Source organism: Caretta caretta, chromosome 8, assembly GCF_965140235.1.
Source record: "Caretta caretta isolate rCarCar2 chromosome 8, rCarCar1.hap1, whole genome shotgun sequence".
NCBI lineage: Eukaryota > Metazoa > Chordata > Testudines > Cheloniidae > Caretta > Caretta caretta.
Window position 1 is genome coordinate 61130149 of NC_134213.1, and position 22917 is coordinate 61153065.

General features: G+C 38.8%; 2 long non-coding RNA genes across 4 annotated transcripts in view; one reads left to right on the forward strand and one right to left on the reverse strand.

The window, feature by feature from the left end:
• Positions 1-22917, forward strand: part of LOC142073010 (uncharacterized) — a 268636-nt gene that overhangs the window by 203988 nt on the left and 41731 nt on the right. The gene's annotated exons all lie outside the window — the stretch shown is intronic.
• Positions 5013-22917, reverse strand: part of LOC142073009 (uncharacterized) — a 199459-nt gene continuing 181554 nt past the window's right edge. The window contains exons 5-6 of one of the 3 annotated variants that reach the window (XR_012669662.1): positions 14918-15060; positions 5013-6615 (exon numbers count right to left, since the gene is read on the reverse strand). This is a non-coding gene — a long non-coding RNA (uncharacterized LOC142073009). The remainder of the gene's footprint in view (positions 6616-14917; positions 15061-22917) is intronic. The other 2 variants (XR_012669663.1, XR_012669665.1) reach the window with 2 other exon arrangements.

Genomic DNA, 22917 nt, shown 5'->3' on the forward strand with positions numbered 1-22917 from the left:
CTCTCGTTAGAGTCTGTTTTTGAAGTTTTTTTGTTGAAGAATAGTCACTTTTAGGTCAGAAATCGAGTGTCCAGAGAGATTGAAGTGTTCTCTGACTGGTTTAAGAATGTTATAATTCTTGACGTCTGATTTGCGTCCATTTATTCTTTTACGTAGAGACTGTCCAGTTTGACCAATGTACATGGCAGAGGGGCATTGCTGACACATGATGGCATATATCACATATATCACCCCCTCCCACACCCAGCACCTCCCCCCCTGCCAGCAGCCCCCCAATCAGCATCTCCCCCTCCTTCCCCACACCTTCTGCCCACTGTGATCAGCTGTTTCATGGCATGCAGGAGGCTGTGGGGGACGGGGGACGGTGGGAGGAATGAGGACGTGACAGGCTCGGGGGAAGGGGCAGGGGCCTTGGCTGAAGGGATGGAGTGGAGGCAGGGTCTGGGGCAGAGCCAGAGGTTGAGCAGTGAGCACCCCCCAGCATATTGGAAAACTGGCACCTATAGCCCAGCCCTGGAGTTGGCGCCTATGCAAGAAGCCGCATAGTAACTTCTGAAGAGCCACATGTGGCTCCAGAGCCACAGGTTGGCCATCCCTGGTCTAGTTTTATTTGGTTCTGTCTCAGTGAATGGGGGCTGGACTACATGACCACATACAGGTCCAATGTGGTTAGTGGAGTTACACTAAGGATTAATTGATACCTTTCCAGTAAAAGACAATGAAAAATGCAGGTTTCAGAGTAACAGCCGTGTTAGTCTGTATTCGCAAAAAGAAAAGGAGTACTTGTGGCACCTTAGAGACTAACCAATTTATTTGAGCATAAGCTTTCGTGAGCTACAGCTCACTTCATCGGATGAAGCTTTTCTTTTAATGAAAAATGCAGTGAATCCTCTGATAACGCTTACATAAATTACATCAAATATCTCTGTAATGTCATCTACCAAAGACACTGCATCATCAGATGCTTCAGAGCACGCTCATGTACTTTTTATTGTCTTCAGCAAATGAAAGGGAGACTCTGATCAAGACGGGAAATCCTCTCCAGTGTACATGTCGGCCTCTAGTAGGCCCTAGAATGATACACAGATGCTCCATAAAACTCTGATCAGACATCAAATGGTGACTGCTCCCCTTTCCATCCTACTGCAGATTTGCTAAATCATTAATGCTTGCCCAGAGAGGAAGAAGAAGGAGGATATTGAGCAGGTCATCTCCCATTTGCAAAGGATAATATCTCAACTCGTTAAGAGTGTATACCCTCTTATAGCTGAGGTTGGAGTGACTAGGTTTCATCTATTTTTTTCAGAATGGTCGGTGAGGTAACTGAAGAATTTGGGCTTAATTTGGCCTGCACATTTACCATCTCCAGCATCAGTGGGGGCAACTGCACCCAGAGTGGAGTCACCTGAGGGAAAGGCAGATGGCAGAAAGGCACATCACTGACCTCTGTAGCTGGGGCACCATAGAATCCTCAATCTCAGGGTCTCCAGACTGTAGAAAATTAGTGCAACCACAATGCATCCTTGCCCTTTGCCAGCCAGTGTCGCCCAGTTTTCAATCCACTTTCATCAAACAGAGGAGGGTTCAGATTGCCATTCTGGTGGAACCTTGTCTGACACGCTTCTAGTTACATGTGATACTTGTACTCGGGGGAGGGATAGTTCAAGCGGTTTGAGCATTGGCCTGCTAAACTTAGGGTTGTGAGTTTAATCCTTGAGGGGGCCATTTAGGGATGTGGGAGTAGTGGGTGTTGATCCTGCTTTGAGCAGGGGTTTGGACTAGATGATCTCCTGAGGTCCCTTCCAGCCCCGATATTCTATATCATATATATTCTGTTTGAAAAGCTGGAGTGCGGGGTGGGGGGTGCGGTGCAGATCTTTGGCACTTACCAAGTTTGCACTGCTCCAGTTTTGGAAAGAGCACTTACAAGTTGTTTTAAACAGGCAGCTGAGGTTTCTCCCCGTATAGCCAGCTTTATGGCTACTGGGGATGGGTCAGGACATGCACTGGATCACACGACAGTCTACCTGATCCTCACCTGGCAGAGTGGTCCCAAGGGAGCTTCTCTAACCATAACAAGTCAGAGAAGCCCATATACTGCTCTAAGTTATGGCAGTGGAAGCTTCAACTTCCAGTTGGCCGAAGAATCAGTGGAAGCCGAAGCATGGCTTAGAGTCACCTTTGTTTCCCCAACACCATCCCCAGATTGTATTAGCCATGCTCAGGATTCCGCTGAGTGCATATACTATATAGAAAACATAAGTTGTTTCTTTAAAACATACTCTGCAATAAAAGTGATGTACTATATGTCAGACCCACAACAATGGACAAGAAATCTAGACTTGTATTTTAACTTCTGATAAAAGCCATAAAAACAACATTTGCTAGCTTTGGCTTTATTTGAGAAATATCCTGTAGAGCGCTAGTTGATAAAATGTTTATTAATGATATAATGGTGATAATTATTTATCATTATGATCATTAAGGGTGCCAGATTTTCAGCACTGGAAACTGAATTTCCCTCTTTATCCAGAATGGGAAGTGGAAATGAAACCTCTTCTTTCAAACAGAAAAAGTTGTTTACCTTATTGAAACACTGAAATTATGTATTATTAATTCGTTTAGGAGACATTATCATTGTAACTGTAAAAATAATTAAAACAATTATTTGTGAATAATATATTGAATGATCATTGCAAAAAATCAGTGGATAAATAATCTATGCTGAGTCATTCAGTCAGCTCTGGAAGTAATTAACTAGCAATAAATATCGACCATAAGCTGTTGGTGGTCAAAGACCAGAAATACCCTGATTTCATATCAAAACTCCATCTTCTATATGTAGTGGGGGTGACAATTGAGCTAATGCATTTGCTGAAAAAACTGTTTTGAGCTCATTGCCATAAAGGGCCAAGGCTAAGTGTCAAGAATTGCTAGTGTGGTCAAGAAATCTAATTGTTTGGAAGTCATCTTCATTGTGCAGGTGGGAAATTGCCTTTCACACCTTCATTCCCCACAGGATATTGTAGCCTACCATCTTTCAGATGGAAGTCTGAAGCCCAGCTTTTTTAGGAGATTTCAAATATCACATAATTCCTGAGTAATTAGCAGCACTCATTCTTTAATCCTTTCTATGTCACTGCAGAGAAAAGAGGATTAAGGAATTTGTAAGGGAGGACCAGAGGGTGAGATAATATAATGTAAATTAATACCTTCAAATAACAGACAGACAGTGTGTCATCACTTCTACTTTTATTTTTGCAAGTTGTGAGTAGAGTTATAAAACTCCCATTCTGAACCCCTGCAGAATGATGAGAATCATAACATGGAAACAGAATATTGCATTTGTTTAGCCATGAGTTACAGGAAATATGCTTATTTGGATAATATGGTTTTCTGACAGGTTGCCATGGCAACTGTCTGATTACTAACAACGTTCTGTAGTTTAACTATCTAGTGATGGGATCCAGTATATTGAAACCAAGATGTATAACACAACTTTTGGACAACATGGTGTATGTGTGTGAAGAATGCTGATTTAGACCAATATAGAACTCCCCCACATTTAAAATACATAATGTTGTAAAACATTATGGCAGGGCAGAAGGACAGCTGCTGCACCAGACTAACGGGTTAAATCCCCAGCTCCCATACAGCTAGCTGTCCCAACAAATACTGCCACTATCATAAGGGACAAGAAGTCTGATAGCAAGTCCTAATTGGTCAGCAAGAGCTCAAAGTGGAATGCTGCTGAGCCTAATAACTTTATAGGCAGCAAGCACCCAGTCCCTGAGGAGAGTGTAAACAGCAGCAAGGAAGCTGCTCAGAGAGTGTTAAGATTGAGAAGATATAAGTGTTCTCTGTATCATGTTCTCACTTTGACCTTAGGAAGTGTTTTTCTGTTACTTTGGAGCCCTAGAAAAACCTTGTTCTTTGTGTTTAGGTGCCTTTTGACACAATCAGCCCTATATTTTTTTCCATCTTCTAGTTTGATTTATATATTTTTATCTTGCTTAGATTTTGGCCAAGAAGTCATATAATTAAAATGTGCATAGTTAAAAAAAAATCAACCATATTACTATAACATTATGACTGGAATAATAATCACAACAACTAATAAATGCCTAGCTCTGATGTAGTACTTGCACTTTAATCCAAATAAGGCAGTTCACTGAAATATGCTGCTTAGTATTTGTAAGCTGTACATTTCCAGGACCCTGGGTTTTTTTTCCAGTTAGCAGTCAGCATCAAGTCTTTAAATCCAGATAATTCAAATTAATGGAAAATCAGTAGTACTCTTACTATTGTATTACCAGGCATGACTTTTGTGGTAGTTGCAATGTTTGTAGAGCAAACTGTCATAACTGTGAAAACTTAAAAACCAGTAAAAAGAAATTAGTTGAAAGGCATCAAAGGATTTTCTTCTTGTCTTTGCAAGGTAAAAAAAAACCCCACACTTCTATGCTCTCACAAACAGTTCTTTAGAAAGTATTAAATACTGAATTATTTTGATTTAATGTGCCTAAACCTAAGAGTGGAGTTAGCTGCAATAGCCTTGATGTCATGTTAAATGTAGTACAGCAGTGCCCCCTCGGGCAAAAGTCCTAATAAGATGCTGCTCATATCTTGAAAGCTTTCTCATTGTACAGAGTCCAAAATGACCAGTTGCCTTATCTCTGCTGTATTTTTATAAACCAGGACATTGAAAGTAGCTATTACTTGACTACTATCTGCATATTCCATAGTTCTTGCCCTTTCTCTCTGCTGACTGCCAAAACTCTCACATTCATTTTTCTGCTGCATAACTTCAAGATGAGAACCTGTAACAACTGTTAGAAAATGGGAACATGTTGAAAGAAATTAATGAAGCAGAAGAAAATGATTTATCCAGTGCAAAGCGCTGCAATTTTCTTATATTTTTTGAATATATGCCACTTCAGAGAATGAATAAAAGCAATAGAAATATTAACAAAAGCATGAAGCTTATAAAACCTGAAGGGAGAAATCAAGCTAACACTGTACATTTTCAGATACATAGGATTTATTTATTTTAGAGTAACATAAAAATGATTGCTGCTGAACAGTAGAAGCCATATTTTGATATCCCATTTGAAAAAGGGGGCAGTTGAAATTGCATAACAGCAAATCAGACGATCGGATAGACCAGATGTCAGACAAATGTAATACCTAATTGAACAACTTAAGATAAGTACATGTTTATACTTTCATATTCCATTCATGGATCTATTAAACTGTCCTTGATGTGAGCACAAAGCTGCTATTGAGATTAATGAGATTAGAATGAACAGATCAATAGCAGCATACTGTATGGTTTATAGTTTGTTGTCATGGAGACCTTGTTAAAATATTTGGCCCTGATCCTGCAAGCAGAATCAGGTGGATCGTGGGCCTATGAGGAATCATTCTGATGTCAGAGAGCCTCATGGATACAATTTATAAGCGTGAAAGAGGGTCAATTTATGAATTTCCCAGGGTGCTAGTTAGATTCTAAAGCTGCAAGCTAACAAATTAGGTTTGCCAATATATAATAGAATCCAATATGATAAGCCCTTTTTATCAAATCCAGAAAGCATGAGCAGTTTTAACACTGTGCTCTTTTCAGGTCAACATTTAACTTCAACAGTACTTTTTTTTTAAATCAGGACACTTGTTTATTCTTAATCCAACAACAATTTATGTAGTCACCCAGAACCACATTAGTAAACAATCAACAATTCACAACAATCTTTCAAGCAATTATCACAAACTAGATTTGAGGCTCAGCAGTTATATGAAGGAACAATGCAAATTACCACAATTATTTATTACCTTTACTTATGATCATAAATTCTCAGTTCCTAACACATTTATCACACTCCAAGGATGCACTTGTCTTTAAGGAACCTTTTAAGAATGTGATGATTATGCTTTAATGAGATTGGTCCAAAAGGAACAATATTATAAAAGGTAATTGCTTAAAACAATTCTTTTCAATCTCTTTTAGTCCAATTTGCTTGTATTTACAAAGGAGTTAAAATCTAAAATATGGTGGCTTGAGTGTCTCACTAGAGAGTGCAGTTTCAGCAAGATAACAGTTATTTACATTAAAGAAGAGAAATAGAAATACAATATTTGAAATGAAATCTCATCACTTCTTCTTGTCCTCTGAACCCTGGGATGATGAAGAATCCTTTCCACATGTCTGGTTTTACCGATGGTTACATTTAGAATTTTGTAGCTTCTTGTGTTAAGTTCAGTCAATTCTCTTGAGCACATGGTGACTTCAATTTATATACCCTAGTTTCCTGGTTTGTGGAAGAGCCACCCTCTGATTCCTATTGGACATATGCCAAGCAGGTGCTTATATTTCAGTTCTTAGATTTCAGTGGTGCTTCCACTGGTATCCAGTAGATGATGGTGGTGTACAAACAATTTATTTAATCTTTTTCTTATCAGAAGCTTTTTAAGTTTGATTCATTTCACGGATTGGATTTCATTGTTTGCCCCTATGATCAGCTTGGATCTCCTCCTTTTACGCAATGTCTCTTAATATCTCAGAAGTTATACCCTGGTTTATATCTTTTATCATTTCTTCTTCCTTGCACCAGACAATTCCTAAAGTGTAACAATTATTTACAATGAGAAGATAAGGATTTCATTGGTTTTAAGTTTCAGAGGACGTACTCCATATATTCTTTGATTGTACAAAAATATGTTATTTACAAGGAACATAATATGTAGTTTATATTTTGGGGTGAAAACGCTTTGCATAGAAAAGCAAGGTATGCTTTGGTAACTTGGAGTTCTTTCTAGCTAGGTTGGGAAAGCAAAAGAAGTTTTATTCATATGAAAATTAGAGATTCTTGACTAGGTGATTAACTATACTCTATTTAGCCATTTTAATAGCTAGGGAGGGGAACACCTGCTAGTTGGCTGAGCTGTGGGTCCTTAGATGAAGTGTCTTATTATGTGAACCATTTTCTTATAGGTGGATCCTATTTGGGGATAATCATAGGTCAATAGTTTTTCTAATTTTTGAGGGCCAGAAGGAATCATTAGTTATTAATCATTCAAGACATATCTGTCCCATATGTATCCCTTACAAATTATGGGATTATCTCTTCTCTTTGTAGAAAAAATTAATAGTCAAACATTACACTTAAAAAGCCGGGCCTGAATCACCACTTTGTACTCCAATTTTACACCACTGCCTTCAGTGCAGTTACACTGTAAAACTGAAGTAAATCAACAGTAAAGTTTTAAAACAGATGTAAAAAATTCAAAGGCTATATCTGTGACATAGGTGGGAGTTAACAGAAGAAATAGGTACAGTGTAGGGAATCTTTCAAATTAATCCTTTTCTGCAATGACACTTGAAGACCATTAAGGCCACTAATAAAACCATAAAAATATTTGAAATCTGTTACGTGCATGAGATCTAAAAGCCCAAAAGATGGAAACATTTTAACTAATTGCTTCTAATTCATAAAGGCTATTCACTTATTTCATTTTATATTTTTAGAATTACTTATATAGTAAGTGTTCATGGTGTTTTACAAATATAAGGGGATACACAGCCTTGAGCAAAGGGTGATGCTATATCACATACACACCTTTGAATTACAATTTTTCTCCTGCATCTTCTTTGCTTGGGGGTTGGTAAATAGCTTGCTGCTGGTCTAGAAAAGTATGCCCTTCCCCTTGCTCCCCACCAGCTCATCTGTGCTGGCAAGTAGAGCGTGTGGACCCAAGGCTCTCCCCACCTACTCTGTACCAAGTCCAGGTAGCCTGCATAGGCGTAATCTTATTTCTCTAAGCATGCACATAGCCTAAGTCACAATCTCGATGAAAATATCGACACAATTTTTCCCTATATCTATCTAAATTGGACTGATACAGAACAAATAATTACGTATGATAGGTGCATAGGAATACACAAATTCTGTCTTGTCTGCCAAAATGAAGCTCTGTTGAAACACTTTTTCATGGCCTTTTCAAATTGTGCCCTTTGATATTAACTAAACAGAAATTGTTTTATTCCCTTTTCCTGCCTTTCTTCATTTTCTTTTGCTTGTGATAGGACGTGTAATTTTATACTATTACACATTTTGCTTTTTTCCTGTTCACCCATCAGAGAGAAAATGGTATGTGTACTGTATGTTTATGTGACCAAGCATGAAATTGAGCAGTATTCAAAATAGGTAAGATCAGTTATGAATCTTTGATAAAGTTTTCCAAACCTCGAAGTTACAAATACCTGCCCTGTTTTCATTAATGTTTTAAGCCTTTATGCTTGGATCACCATTTTTGCCCCAACACATTGTTTTGCCTGTATTTCAGACCAGCAATTTAAATTGGTCACACTTTTATTTTCACTGCATTCTCTCTAATTCAGTACTGTAGTAGAGTATGCCCTTTTTAGTTTAGTGCTCAACATCTCTTCTTACCATGCATATGAAAGCATGTATAGGAAAGAGAAGAGAGTAATTTACATATCCTTTTATAAAGTAGATTTCATGCTAAGAAAAATATACTTTACGATTACAGCTACAATGCAGCTGGGAGGTATAACTCACCCCTCAGGTAGACTTATATGCACTACCTGTGCTTGAGCTAGTATGTTAAAAATAGTGTGGCCATGGAGACACGCAGGCTAGCCACCCAAACACAACCCGCATACTTGGGCTGCTAGCCTGAGCCACTGCTATCACAGTGATAGTTTTAGGCACTAGCTACAGCAGAGCTAGTGTGTGTTTGTCTGTCTGAGCTGGGAATTATGCCTCCCAGCTGCTGTGTAGATATACCCTGAGTGAAATTGTGGTTATGGTTAACTACTAAAGCAGACCAAATACTGCAAAAACAGTAGATGCAGACATTGATTTTCATTTCAACATGTTGCTCAGTTTCAGTCACGTTCATGCCCTTTATATTCTTACAGTTAGGCATATGCTTTAAGTTTCTTGTTGAATTGGGGCCTGTATTTGCAGACCCCAGCACTTCCCCAAATTCACAAATAGACAACAGGGCTAAGTTTGCCAGACAACTGATCTGCAATGAACAATGTGGCCAGCTCTCATTACTACCAAGAACTTACAATAGCTGTTGTTGTTTTATTATGGTTGTAATGCAGATGCTATATACTTGCATAAATAAACTTAAAATTACCCTCCTAACCACGCTGATTCTTTAGTAATAACATATCTCTGAAATCCTGAAGGAACTCCAAGCGCAATCTGTGCTAATATATGCCAATCAGTATGTCTCAATAAACGTTACATTGTCTTTGAGTTCTGTGACATTGTACTTTTACAGTTGTCATAAATATAAAGGGAAGGGTAAACACCTTTAAAATCCCTCCTGGCCAGAGGAAAAACCCTTTCACCTGTAAAGGGTTAAGAAGCTAGGATAACCTCGCTGGCACCTGACCAAAATGACCAATGAGGAGACAAGATACTTTCAAAGCTGGAGGGGAGAGAAACAAGGGGTCTGTTTGTGTGATGCTTTTGCCAGGGACAGAACAGGAATGGAGTCTTAGAATTTAGTAAATAATCTAGCTAGATATGCGTTAGATTATGATTTCTTTAAATGGCTGAGAAAATAAGCTGTGCTGAATAGAATGGATATTCCTGTCTTTGTGTCTTTTTGTAACTTAAGGTTTTGCCTAGAGGGATTCTCTATGTTTTGAATCTAATTACCCTGTAAGGTATTTACCATCCTGATTTTACAGAGGTGATTCTTTTTACTTTTTCTTCTATTAAAATTCTTCTTGTAAGAAACTGAATGCTTCTTTTCATTGTTCTTAAGATCCAAGGGTTTGTGTCTGTGGTCAACTATGCAAATTGGTGAGGATTTTTATCAAACCTTCCCCAGGAAGGGGGGGGGGAGTGCAAGGTTTTGGTGAGGATTCTGGAGGGAAAGACGTTTCCAAACGGCTAATAAACCCGGTTAGACGTTTGGTGGTAGCAGCGAAAGTCCAAGGGAACAGGTAAAATAGTTTGTACCTTGGGGAAGTTTTAACCTAAGCTGGTAAAAGTAAGCTTAGGAGGTTTTCATGCAGGTCCCCACATCTGTACCCTAGAGTTCAGAGTGGGGAAGGAACCTTGAAAACAGTGATGCATATAATTCATATGAATATGTTTGAATAAATACTTACATTTTTATTAGGTGACTTAACAGAAGTAACAGGTTGGGCATCTTTGGTTGTTTTCATAATATAGTCAATTTGTGATATTTCTCATTTAAAAAGCCAGGTGTGTGTCAGAGTAGACATTTATTTGAATTGAGTGAATTAGCAGACAATTTTTTATTCATGAGTTGTTCTATATGACTAGGTGAAGATATCTCTGGCACAGTAGGTGATGTACACATTCTGGTTTATTTGATGAAATATCAGACACAATGGGTGACATTTGTGGTCAGAGATAAAGTATTTTTATTGTGTAATATCTTAAAGTTGTATATGCATGTATGAAACCATATTAGTATCAGTATATAATTCTGCACCCATGAGCAAGAAGATAAGGTCATCCTGGTATGAGAGGGCAAGGCTTACTTAGAACTTAACAATTTTTCAGTTGATGCTTGATTCTATCATCTTTCATCATCCCATTATAAGAGGAACAATCACAACTTTAAAAAGCTCTCTTTTGCGAGAGTTTGAGAATGGATTCATTACAGTGCATAGAGCTCCAAATCCCCTTGCAATTAATGGGATTCAGGTGTCCAAATTCCCTAGATGGCCTAAATTTTCTCCTGTGGATGTTTAAACCTGCAGGCCTGAGACTGGGAGTAAGGCTTGCTGGACCAGGTCCTTATTTTGTGTATGTCCTACCTAACCAGGAAAAATGAAAGAGTGAAATAAATTCAAAGCAGTCTTTTTCTGATTGTTTTTCTTTTGAGGTCTGTTTTCCTTCACAAAAGAATGAGAGAGAAACACCTTTCGAGTTTGAACGTGGATAAAAGTTCATTCTGTGTGACTAGCCAAAACATGGCCATTAGGAAAAAGCAAAGTCCTCAAAAGAGGAGCTATGCTAAAGCCATAAGTGTCCCATTCTCAAGAGCTTTTCAGGTTCAGCATACTCAGATTACAGAAGGATCAGGCCACTTCTGTCAGAACTGCTGCTTAGGTCACAGGGGAACTGCCCACCGCTTCAGTGCTGAATGCCAGCTTGGAAGAGCCAAGGATACACTTGAACAACAGAATCTTTTTTTTTAATTTAGCCCTGAATGGCCACATAAAAGTTGATCCATAGAGCATGTTTAGTGGTTCATTCCTCTCCAAAATGATTCCTGCCTTAACCATGATGCAAGTAATTCTATAAGGATCTTTTAATCTTTCCTTCAATTTTTTTCATTCATTTCTATTCATGGTTTTGTAAAAATTTTAGTTTCACTCCTTTAATTTGGGGAATTTCTTCCCCCATGGGGGCCAGCATATTTCCAGATGCCCCTCAACTTCTGTTCTCTCAAATGGCTCTGAAAATGTCATGCCCTGATCCCATATTGTCAAGAAATAAGAAGAGAATGGCCTTTCTCAAGCTATTTCAAAAGCTATTTTTGTGTTACTTCCACCTTTGGAAGGCAAATAGCTTGAGAAAGGCCATGTTCACACACTTTCCCTCGTGAAGCTTATACAAAGTTATGCTTATCCACTCAGTTCTGTAATAAGATAATGCAGAGTTATCTCATTCTGGGACAGCTCTGATTTACCATCTGATTCCATCATCAGCTCTAAAGCTTTGAAAAATTTCAAGATCTGCACAAAAAGCTTGCAATCTAAATATTTTCACATAGAGCCTGCAACCATCTGGCAAGTTTTCCCTCAGATTTTTCACAATAAAGACTTAACAGAAGTGAAAAATCTTCTTTTCCTCCCTGCAGCCAATGTATTTATTTTACATCAGCACTGGGTAAGATGATTTGTCATTGAGACAATGCGCACAGAATATAGAAGAGAAAAGACACACAAGAAGCTTCCGACCAGGCCACATCCATGCACACAGATAGCTACTAGAAGCATTCCTAAAAAAGTTACGGATCTTCTTGGCCTGTGGAGGAAGAGAATATGCAAGCACAGCTACAGAACAGCCATAGAAATATCAGCACCTATGTGCAGATTGCACAGGGGATGCTAAAACTGGGGCACGACAGTCATGAGCAGCAGCAGCATGTGAAAGCGAAGGAACTCCAGCAGGCATATCAGAAGGCAAGGAAGGAAAGCAACAAATCTGGAGTTGCTCCACAGACCTTCTTCTTCTACAGTGAACTGAATGAAACATTTGGCATGGACCCCTATCACAAACAACTGTGGACAATTTGTGGGAGCCTGACACAGAGAGGTGCCCAGCAGGGAGGGTGGGGGCCAAAGAAGAAAATCAGAGGCAGACATAAACCATGTGGCAAGACAGGAGCTTTTTAAAACTCTGCAGAAGTCAAGCCAGTTGTGCCAGGCAAGTGCAGATAAATCAGATGATGAATGAGAAAGTAAATGTATAAATTGTCACAGTGTCCTGGAATGGGTCACAGCTGAGAGGGCCAATCTCAGGTCAGATTGTCAGAAAACAGGGCAGATGCACCCAAACTGGTGGCATACTCTGTAATTAGATTTAACCAAAGCAGCAACAAATGTGTGCTCCTGGATCAATATATTAGCTACCATGGAGCCACAGCCAGTCCCCTTAGACACTCCAGCCTATGTTACCATCCAGACAGACTGGAATTAATGATGAATAGTTATTAAAACCAAAAAAATCATCACACATTCAGTTACTCTCAGCCCCAAAAGGTCAGTCACTTACCCCAGATCAAGGTATACTTCAGATCTCAAAGACCATGCTGAAGCTAATTTCTTTAGTAAACTGAACTATTTATTAGATTTATTAGCTAAGAAAAAGAAATGAGAGCGATTGAGAGGTTAAAGCAGGTTATGGGTGAATCAAAGTTTATGAATTCAATTTGATAGCAAAGGTGTAATAATTTGCTGGTTTCCGATATTTTGTCAGGGTTACCTAGAATGACTGTAGGGATCTCAGTCCAATTGCTCAGAATTCCACCCTTTCAGAAATCATCAGTCCAGAAATAAAGAATCATTCTCAGGATCCAATATTTATAGATCTTGCTCATATAAGGTGAGCTGACAAGCATCTTAACCCATGTCAGTGCCTCCTTTGATGACGAAGATTAGGAAATGCAGCCTAGGCCTGTGAACCCTATTGAATAACAAAATGGCTCTTGCTTTGAGTTTAACATTCCTACTTCCTGTGCATATACAAGTAATCCAGTTACAGTGATATATTTAATGTAATTGCCAGCTATTCATTATAATGGGGTTAAACAAGTGGGAACAACACAAGTATACTTCATTAATATTCATGAAGTTCTGCACGCTAAGTAAATTTTCATCTTTATACTAACACACCTTTTGATCAAGGGTTATTTACTACATGGCATGCATAATAGCAAATGAACAACAAGATATAGTCAAACTTAACAATACAGTTGCATTTTACAAGTGAATTGGTTTGAACACACCTTGAACTTTTAACATTCCTTTGATTTCTATTAGTGTGCAAGTGACTTAGCCTGCTGACAACCTGTGAGACAGCATCACACATATATTATTCCTTATAAGCATTTTTGTATCTTTCTGTTGACCAAAGTGTGTTTTCCCTCCCTTTCTCACTCCCCACCCCCGCTTCTTCCCCATTTAAAAATGGCACCCATCCCATATTCATGTTTAGAGAACAAACACATTGACTTTACTTGTGAAGTGTTAAAAAATAAAAATAATTAATAGGGCAGTCCATATTAAACAGGCCACATCAGATCTGTGTCCTGTGCTTGGACAGAGGTAGCAGAAAGAGGTAGAGGTGATAGCCACTTTTCCATTCTTTTGTTTGTTGGGATAGGGGGTAGAGGGAACCATGTGGAGTTCTTTGTCCCTTTTAGTACTGTGAGTGATTCAAAGAAACTTTAATGGTGGTACTCTGCAATCCTCTTGCAAATATTTGGATGGCAGACTTGCTTCTTTCCCTGCAACAGGAGATTTTCCCACACCACTCTGCAATAAGTTCTGCTGGCCCCATTATAGTAAACAGGCTAGTAGCATACGGGTTCAAGCGGTTTGGGGATACCAGTAGCATGTTGATTAAATTTAGCTGCCTAGCATATATCATATTAAGAATATGTATTATCCACACCATATATATAGACAGCTATAGATTTATCAATCAGTATGCATTAAGCACAAATATTGTAACAGTGATATAGCCTAAACTGGCCTATACCACAATCCTGTTCACTTATTCTAAATAGTCCATATCACCTTGCATTTGCTACAGGAAGCTTTTGGCACACGCAGATTGGAAACTTGCCAAAATCAAGGTACATTCACTTTCTGTCATAGTACAAGCTAGGGAAGTACATTCATGGATCAGTACCCAGAATTTGAGTATCCAAAACAAAGCTGAAGGACAAGTTAGGGAACTGGAACAAACTGATAGGTTGAATTTTAGTGACAGCTACTGAAATGTGTAACTTGGGGAGCACACCTTCTGCATAAGGTGAATGCAACATCACTGCATGGGATTGCCCTTCGAGGACTGGTATTATATCGAAACTTTTTCCTATATCATATTTATAAACCTGACTAACATTGGTTATTTGGTCTCGAGTATATTTCATAATGAAATAATGAACCAACATGTGATCAGGAAATTAACTATACAATTTATCAACAAGGACCTGGGTTCTCTGGCCTTTTGGCACTCTTGGGAGTGAGGTATCAGCCAAAATTGGCACTGCCTGTGAAAAAACTGGCAATATTCACTGCACTTTCCCTACACTCATACCAGGGCAACCATCATCTAAACCTTCTTTGCAGCAGACCTCCTCCCTCCCCCTATTTTGGGACACTCACCATAGCTTGAGCTGCAGAGTGCTTCTGTATCTCTGTGTTAATTAGCAGCCTCTGGTGTAGCAATGTTAAGAGGTTCCCCCTCCATGCCTGCTGAACAGCTGACCAGCAGCCAGTGACGAAAGAAGTCGACAAAGGAGGACCTGCTGAAATATTTTTACCCTGTGGATTTCCACTTGAATTTTATTTCTCAACTCTTTTCACATCACAAAGATTTTTTAAAAAAACAATTAGTGTATGTTTCTCAGTTTACACCAAGCATGAATGCTACACTACAAATTTCATACCAGGAGTAAATAATCCATCTATATTTAAGCCTTATACATACAAAGCCACACTAGTGCCTAAAAGCATGACAAAACACTACTGCATCTGATTGTTAAGATGCCACATAGTTCCATGGTTGCCTCTTCTATTTACCTTTGTGTGTGGCTGTTCAAATTCAGCAGACAGCTGGTCCATCTCACCCCCCCGCCCCCCCACACACACACTTTGCCTTACAGCTATTATGCAGTACACAGCATGCAGGTATAATGATGGGGATGTCTGCATAGAGGCAGCTACACTTCCTCCTCTTCCCACCCCACACACCCCGTTTCCCACAAAGTTGATACCTGTAATATACATGTACACTGGCTCTGCAGGTTTCACTTTTCAGACGTATGGGGGACACATTTTCCAAATATTGCTGCTATATGCCTTCAAACCCTTGTGTGCACTTTTTTGTGACCTATCATTGGAGAGCATTAATTTACATGCATAAATTCCATTTGTGCGTGCAAGGGGTGAAGCAAGCAGAAGGGAGTTGTGTGTGTGTGTGTGTGTGTATAGTCTCATTTGCAAGCAATGGATGTAGTATGCAACAAATTGCCTTCACAAAGGACTACTTGTGCACACATGGAGGCTATGTTCAGGTTCCCTTTGAAACTAGGGGCAAAATCCTCAGCTGACAAACTGCTGATATTAATGGACTGCTTTACATGGCAGCTGAAGTTCTGGCCTTTAGAAAAATTGTTCAAATAAATCTAAAATCCTACACAAAGGTTCACAGCACATTTGAGCTGAATAATTTTTGAAGTTAACTTGAATTGACTTTCAGTATTTTTTCATTCTTCTGCACTCTGGGCTCTCTGTAAACACATTTCTATAGTGTTATTTATTTTACAAGCATCTCTGTGGCTGGGACCAATGTCAATGTATTAGAAGAAAGCCTGTTCTCAGAGAAGTTGTAACCAGAATGAAAAAAAAAAAAAAAAAAAAAGGAGTAGCAGAAATCTCATGAGAAGTCCTGTTGTGGAGGTTCAAGCCCAGTTTTCCAATCAGTTGAGATCGTTCAGAGAAACTTTGGACAAGGAGCATCCAGACTGTTATGTGCTTAGCTTAACCGAATCATAGAAACTTTACAGGGTTGGTCTCTGCTATTGCAGATGACTAGCTGTTTATCAGCAAATGGCACACATGTTGTGAAGGCCATGGCTTAACTCCATCTTCAGATGCAGTTTAGATTATGTTAAATGCTCACTTTCCAGCCGCTGTAGTGACTTAGCCTCTAAGGAGGACACACTGAGGAAAAGATGCAATAACATCTAAATATATACAGTCAAACACTGTGTATAAAAGTTGAAAACTTTTGGCTCAGTCTGCACTAAAATAGAAAGAGTCATTTCAACTATGGGATGTAAATATGAGTGAGACATGAGCCCAGGCATATAAATCTCCGTTTGTGAGACAAACAAACCTATGCCTCAAAGCAGAGGCTGTAGGGGAGATTCTCTATCTTGCTGTTTTCAGAAAACTCTCTTTAGAAATGTGTGTAGATAATCTATTTCCAGAGAGGGCAGCGGAGCCCTTTCTCCATTCTGCCCCCTCCCCCTGTTGCCCTGCATAAGGGAGGGATGCAAAGCTAGCCCGAGGCTCAGAAAGAACAATAGGAGCCATTCCACTTCTCAAAACACCTGCCACCAGCACCAGATGGGCAGTCAGGGCCACCCATCCTCATAGCCACAACTCACCTCAACCTTACAACACCAGGAAGAGCCATGGAGCACTAGGGCTCATTCTGTTCCCCTTCTCTCCAAGGAAAGGAGCCCCTGGAGCTGCCTCAAGCCTATGCCACCATCCAGTTACACCAGAAAGTCCTACCTCCCCCATGGCCAGTTGCCCTTGGCCCTCCCAAAATATAGCACTAGACAGTTTATCTGGGATGCACTCAACAATTATAGTGATGGGTGCTAGAGAAAATCCTAATAGATAACAAATATGATCCAGTATATATTTTGATGAGCATTTCAGGACAGTCTGATCCAGTCAGTTAATAGTTTTGTCAGGCCTTTAGTTGACAAACAGGTTCCCCCCTTCCCCTCCAAAAAAACATACTGACAAAACTTGCTCATTAATTGCAGGATCCTAGGAGGTGCATGCTGTCCCTTCTGAGATATTTAAGCAAGCTGGAGTTGAGGCTACTCAGAGCCTTTCAGAACTGAGTCCTATGAACTGTGGCTCCTATGAGAGATTTTGCAAGTCACTTCAACACAGTGTCACAAGACAAACAATGGAGGTGATAGGGCTTCCAAATTGTGTCATTACTAAGTGCTGGTAGTTTTGCATTGACTATGAATTAGTACCTGTTTTGCACTTTCCCATAGTAAGGTGTTCATGCTGAACAAATGAGGAAAGTAGGAGTTTTCTGAATATTGGTGAGGATTATTGACAAATGCTATACAACATCATATCTAACTTGAACTTCCTTGGGCCTGCTTCAGATCACAATGATGCCTTTTGACTTCCTATAATGAGTTTCTTGTGAAAGGCTCACAAACAATTACTTAAAAGGACCTGAAACATACACTGCAGCATGTCTTGGACGACGTTATTGTTAGTGGGATTTGGCAAATGTTTAAACAGCACTAACAAAAGCTTATATTGTACAGAACCACCAGCTCTGGGGAAATGGGGCTTAGCTACTTAAATAAAAAGGAAAAAAAAGAAAAGAAACTAAGCTATATAAGAAAACATCTGGTGTTCAAGTCAGAGCTTTCCAAAATTAGAAGTACAGCATACAGTAGTGTCCATAAAAACAAGAATTCTTTGTTTTAGATGTGTAACATATAATATATTTTATTCATATTGCACAAGTCCCCTGACAGATACCTTAAGAAACTGAACAGCATACTTTGGGCTTTTAATTTGACTTTGTCTGTTGAACAGAATTTATATTTTAATATAGGTGTTGCCTTGTCACTTTTGTAAAGCCTAACATTTGAGACATAGAACAAAAAGTAGCCAGGTATCAGGAATTTGAAGGAGAAACACAGCCTGTATTTTGAAACTCTGTAGTCAGCAAATCCACCAGGTATCATCTACCATTTCTCATATTAAATTGAGTTTATTATGTTCAGTTTTATTATCTTGAATAACAAATGCATTAATAAAAATAGGGCATTCAAAAGAATTACTGATGCTTCCAATGTTAATGTGTCTTGACAAGGAGTTTAAACAAACTGCAAAAGAAGGCTATAATATTTTACTGGGAAGTTCACCAGGTAAAATTGAGGCCTTTGACTGTCTTATCATTTAACAGCAAAAGGTGTTTGCTGCACTGCAAGGATGAAAAAAAAAAAAAAGGAAAAACCTTAATGATCTTTAAGAAACACATCTCACTTCTTGGGCACTGTATCAAACCTCCAAACCCCCACCCCTAGGTCACACACACAAAATAAACCAAGGGTTTGTCTCTCTGGTGCTGATACACAATCCATACAAGAATTAGAATGATGCCGATTGACTTACTGGGCTTTGGATCCAGTCCTACTATCTTCCATTTTGGAAATAAAACTGATATTACTTTGGTCCTTGCTTTATCTTCTGCCCCAGAACCAGAAATATTTTCCACAAAAGGTTGGTCATCTGATACCTCTAACAGCCAAGGACTACACTTGTTGATGAGAGTAAGTAGATAAGGTTCTTTCACATAAAATCATGACCATAATGATTTTAGTTGTACTCTAGAGCCCAGCTATTGTTGATCAGCATTTTAAAAAGTAGTTCTCATACTACTAAAATGTATTACAAATATATGTCTGACCTACCAGGATAATTAAAAAGGTATCGTGTGGCACAAACCCAGACTACGGAACATCACAAAAACAATGGCGAAGAAATCTTAAAATGAGATAGGATTATCATATTCTGTCAATATTTATACAGCATTAGTTTAATAAGTTAGCATTTTTTATGTCACAACTTATAGTAATTCCAGTGGACCCACACAAAACAGGTTTGAGTGAAACACAGGCACTTTTGGGTCTAAAATGAAGGACATGCTCCAAAATGAGAACTGGTTGTAAGGTACGGAAAAGTTAAAAATCTCCTTATTTTGAGAAGCAAATTTAGCATAGCACTGAAGTTGTTGTTCCATGTATTGCAGCTATATGTCCAAAGCCTTTATGACCAGATTTAAGTCTGTCCTCTCCCACAGAGACTGAGTAGACACTGCAATTTTCAAGATGATTACTCCATAGAGTTGAACTTCTCCTGATTTGTTTTCTTTTACTGAATCATATTCAGACATGATGTCAAAGATGGTGTCAAATCAGAATACCCTTTTCTTTCCCTAGTTTTCCCACAGACATCCAGAGATTTACCACTTTCAGGTTTAAATCAATGGGACTGCTTGTGGAGCAAGTTCCTACTTAACATGAGTAAGAGTGGCAGAATTGGGGCCTAAAATGACCCCTCCTAACTTTAAAATAAGAGATAGAATTATTCACACCCTTAAATCCTCCTGTTTGCTTTTCTTGGTAATTTCCACTCTTCTGACTCCTTGGTATGTGAGTGATACCAACCCATTAGCTCTTACATGTTGATGCAGTGATATATAAATTCAGTGATATATAAATATGTGTTTATGTGCATGTGTAGCTACAAGTCACTAAGTGGGTAGGAATCTAGAATGAATCTAAATCCTAACAGATTCTAGAGGGAGTCTAAGTCCCCCCATGATCTTCAGAAAGAGAAGAGCACATTGAGAGAGCCGGAAGAAGGTATAAATTACAATATTTTTAGGCTCTCTCTAGACTCACCTCTGAGTCTTGACCATATCCTTTTTTCTTTTTTGCTTTGAGAATTCTTGAAGTTGTTAACTTTGCTCTCAACTCTTTACTTTCATGAGAGGCTACTTTGATGCAAAACATATGTATATAAAGAGTTTTAATCAGTAGACATGCAGGAGGTCTGATTACACATATAGCTACTGGCTCCTATCCTTCCTCCAAGCCTTCCTACACATAATAAAAACATGTTTGACTTAATTTGATATGTTTATTTTAATGATATTAGGAGATTCTTAATAAATGGTACCCTCTTCTTTCCCTAGTTTTCCCATAATATGTTCCTAGCTCTTTTTTACATGTTACTTAACCTTTTAGCCCCAATTACTGATTAAGCACTCTCCTGGGTCTCCTATGAGTTTTGGAACTTGAATGGCACTTTGTTCCTTGCCAGCCCTTTGCTCTTTCTTGGTGTTGCTAAATTTCTCAATACTCTCTTTGGACTTTTGCTTCACAGATCTGGGGGAAAGGTTGTTGCAGGAGTAGATAACAGACTTTCCTGGTCTTCCCTCAATACTCCTTGTCATCTTTTACAGATCCAAGTTGTTCCACTGGCTAAGTCAAGCTCCACACTACACAGCTACTTAAGCCTTAATTCTTCTAAGGCCTCCTTGATTTCTGTAGTTTAGGATCAGGCCCCATTTGTAAAACCCATACAGCAGTTACATGCCCTTTCATATTTTCTTTCCACTCAGTAAATTCCTCAGTTGCAGACCTTCCATAGTAATTTCCTTTACTGCAATTGAACTTTTATTTCCCTCACCCATAAAGGAAAATTGATCAACAATTTCAGAGTTGGGTGCCTAAACTGGCCCCTAAAGTAGGGTGTGCAACTTATTTTTGAGGGCTCAATGTTAGTCAGTTAGGGCCTGATTGTCAGAGGTGCTGAGTATCTCTGAAAATCAAGTCACTCATATAGGTTTCTACAGACAGCTTTACATTTAAGTTTCACTGGCTCTTGTCTGGAGAGAGTTTGACTCCTGATTATTTTTTTTCAGGCTTCTAGGACTTTATTATTTTAGAATCTCAGATTCCTTCTTATCTAAATTTCTGTCCCTAAAGCAGGCAGCCAATATTTGGTCTTCCTTAGAATGATTATCTTGGCTTTTTAGGAGTCTCATATCATAATCAGTTTTCCCCTTTCTTCCTTGTTTCTTGTCAATAACTAAATACGACATGAACAAGCCACACACACACTTCATTAGTCTGGGCACCAAAATATTCTTGATTAAGAGGTTAATAAGTAGCATCCCTTATTGCTGAGAGATGTAGTTGCTCTGATAACCCATTTTCAAGAACAGGGAGCTCAAAGGTTTGAGCAACAGCCTTACCCTAATGAGAAACCGCTTAACCTACCCTTTTGTAATTTGTTAATATAACATTGTAAAAAAATTATTCATTTTGACTCTGAGTTTGTGGCTCCATTGCACATGAAGGAGGAACTAGAGCCCACAACATTTGCATCCAACATGTTTGCCTGTTCCATTTAAAATATACACAGGAGAGGGCTCTCTCAGAAGATATTCCGAGAAATAAGGATCACAACACAGTGGGTATATGGGTATTACAGATGCAAATGAGAAGAGAGTATGTTTATTAGCTTACCCTTTAAAATTCATTACTGAGATCTTCTCTTTTGAGATCTTTCTTTTTCCCCAGTCTCTGCCCTTGTGCATCCTGGAAAGGTTTTTCAAACCGTGTTTTGAATCAGAGACATATGGATATGAGATGTTTGTATCTTGTACCTAGATTTCATAGTATGTCAGCATTTGCCTCTTGGAAGGTCACCAGTGTATAAACTGAAGCATAATGCTGGGCTATAAAGTTTTTACATGTGACAGAACTTGGACAACTCTGCACCGGCTAATAGCGGAAAGGGTATTCAACATAAAATTGTACAAAGATAGGAAAAGAAATCAAAGGGACCCTTCATAGTTCCCATTAGATGACCATGAAAATATATTTAGAATAACCAGTAGGGAGATCGGCATAAGGAATGATCTCATCCCTTGAAATGCTGATGAACAGTTAATTTTATTTATCTTCCTCAGTGCCCAGCTTTTCCTTTTATTACCTCTCACAGCGCCCCCACATGCAAACTTATCATGGTATAACAGAATCTGCTCTGAGGCATCAGCAAAATGGCCAGGCCATTCTGCTTCATGACATTTTTCCTTAGATCTATGTAACTGAATAAATGACAGAAAATTAATTCTTTCTTCTGTACCTAGCTGCCACCAATAAGGCCACCACACAGCTCCTAAACAGCTAATAATAATTAACACTCTTCCATCCTTGTATCTCAAACACATTACACACATAAGACTCCTGTGAGATAGGTATTTTACAAGGCTATAATGAACTCAGAAAGGTTAATTTCCTTGCCCCAGGACAGAAAGAAAGCGTACTTTCCAAACTTAGAAGATAACCTGGGAATTTTGTCTCCCTGCCCTCTGCCTTAACCTTTATCCAACTCAGCTGCAGGGTTTTGCAAGGACATCTTCAGACAGTCAATACATAGCCCTTGTCCTCCTATTTCCATGAGCCTTTGTTTATTGACATCCTTTGCTGTATTAAGTTTAATATGGATTGTGAGCTCTTTGGAGCAAGGACATGCAATTTTATTTGTGTGTAAAGCTCCATACACCCATGGTGCTGCATAAACAATAATAATAAATGTAATAGATTATAAATTATGTAGCTTGTTTTCATTAACATAGCCTTTGTGGGGAGTAAATCAGTGACCCTTTGTGTAATCTCTGAAGACCATTTAGAATGTCAGAAGCTAATGAAGTTAAAATTTTTTGACTGACACACATTCTGCTAGTTGGCCTTCTTTGTACCAATGCATACAATATTTGTATAGCCACTTTGGTCATTGAGGTTTCTCTTTAA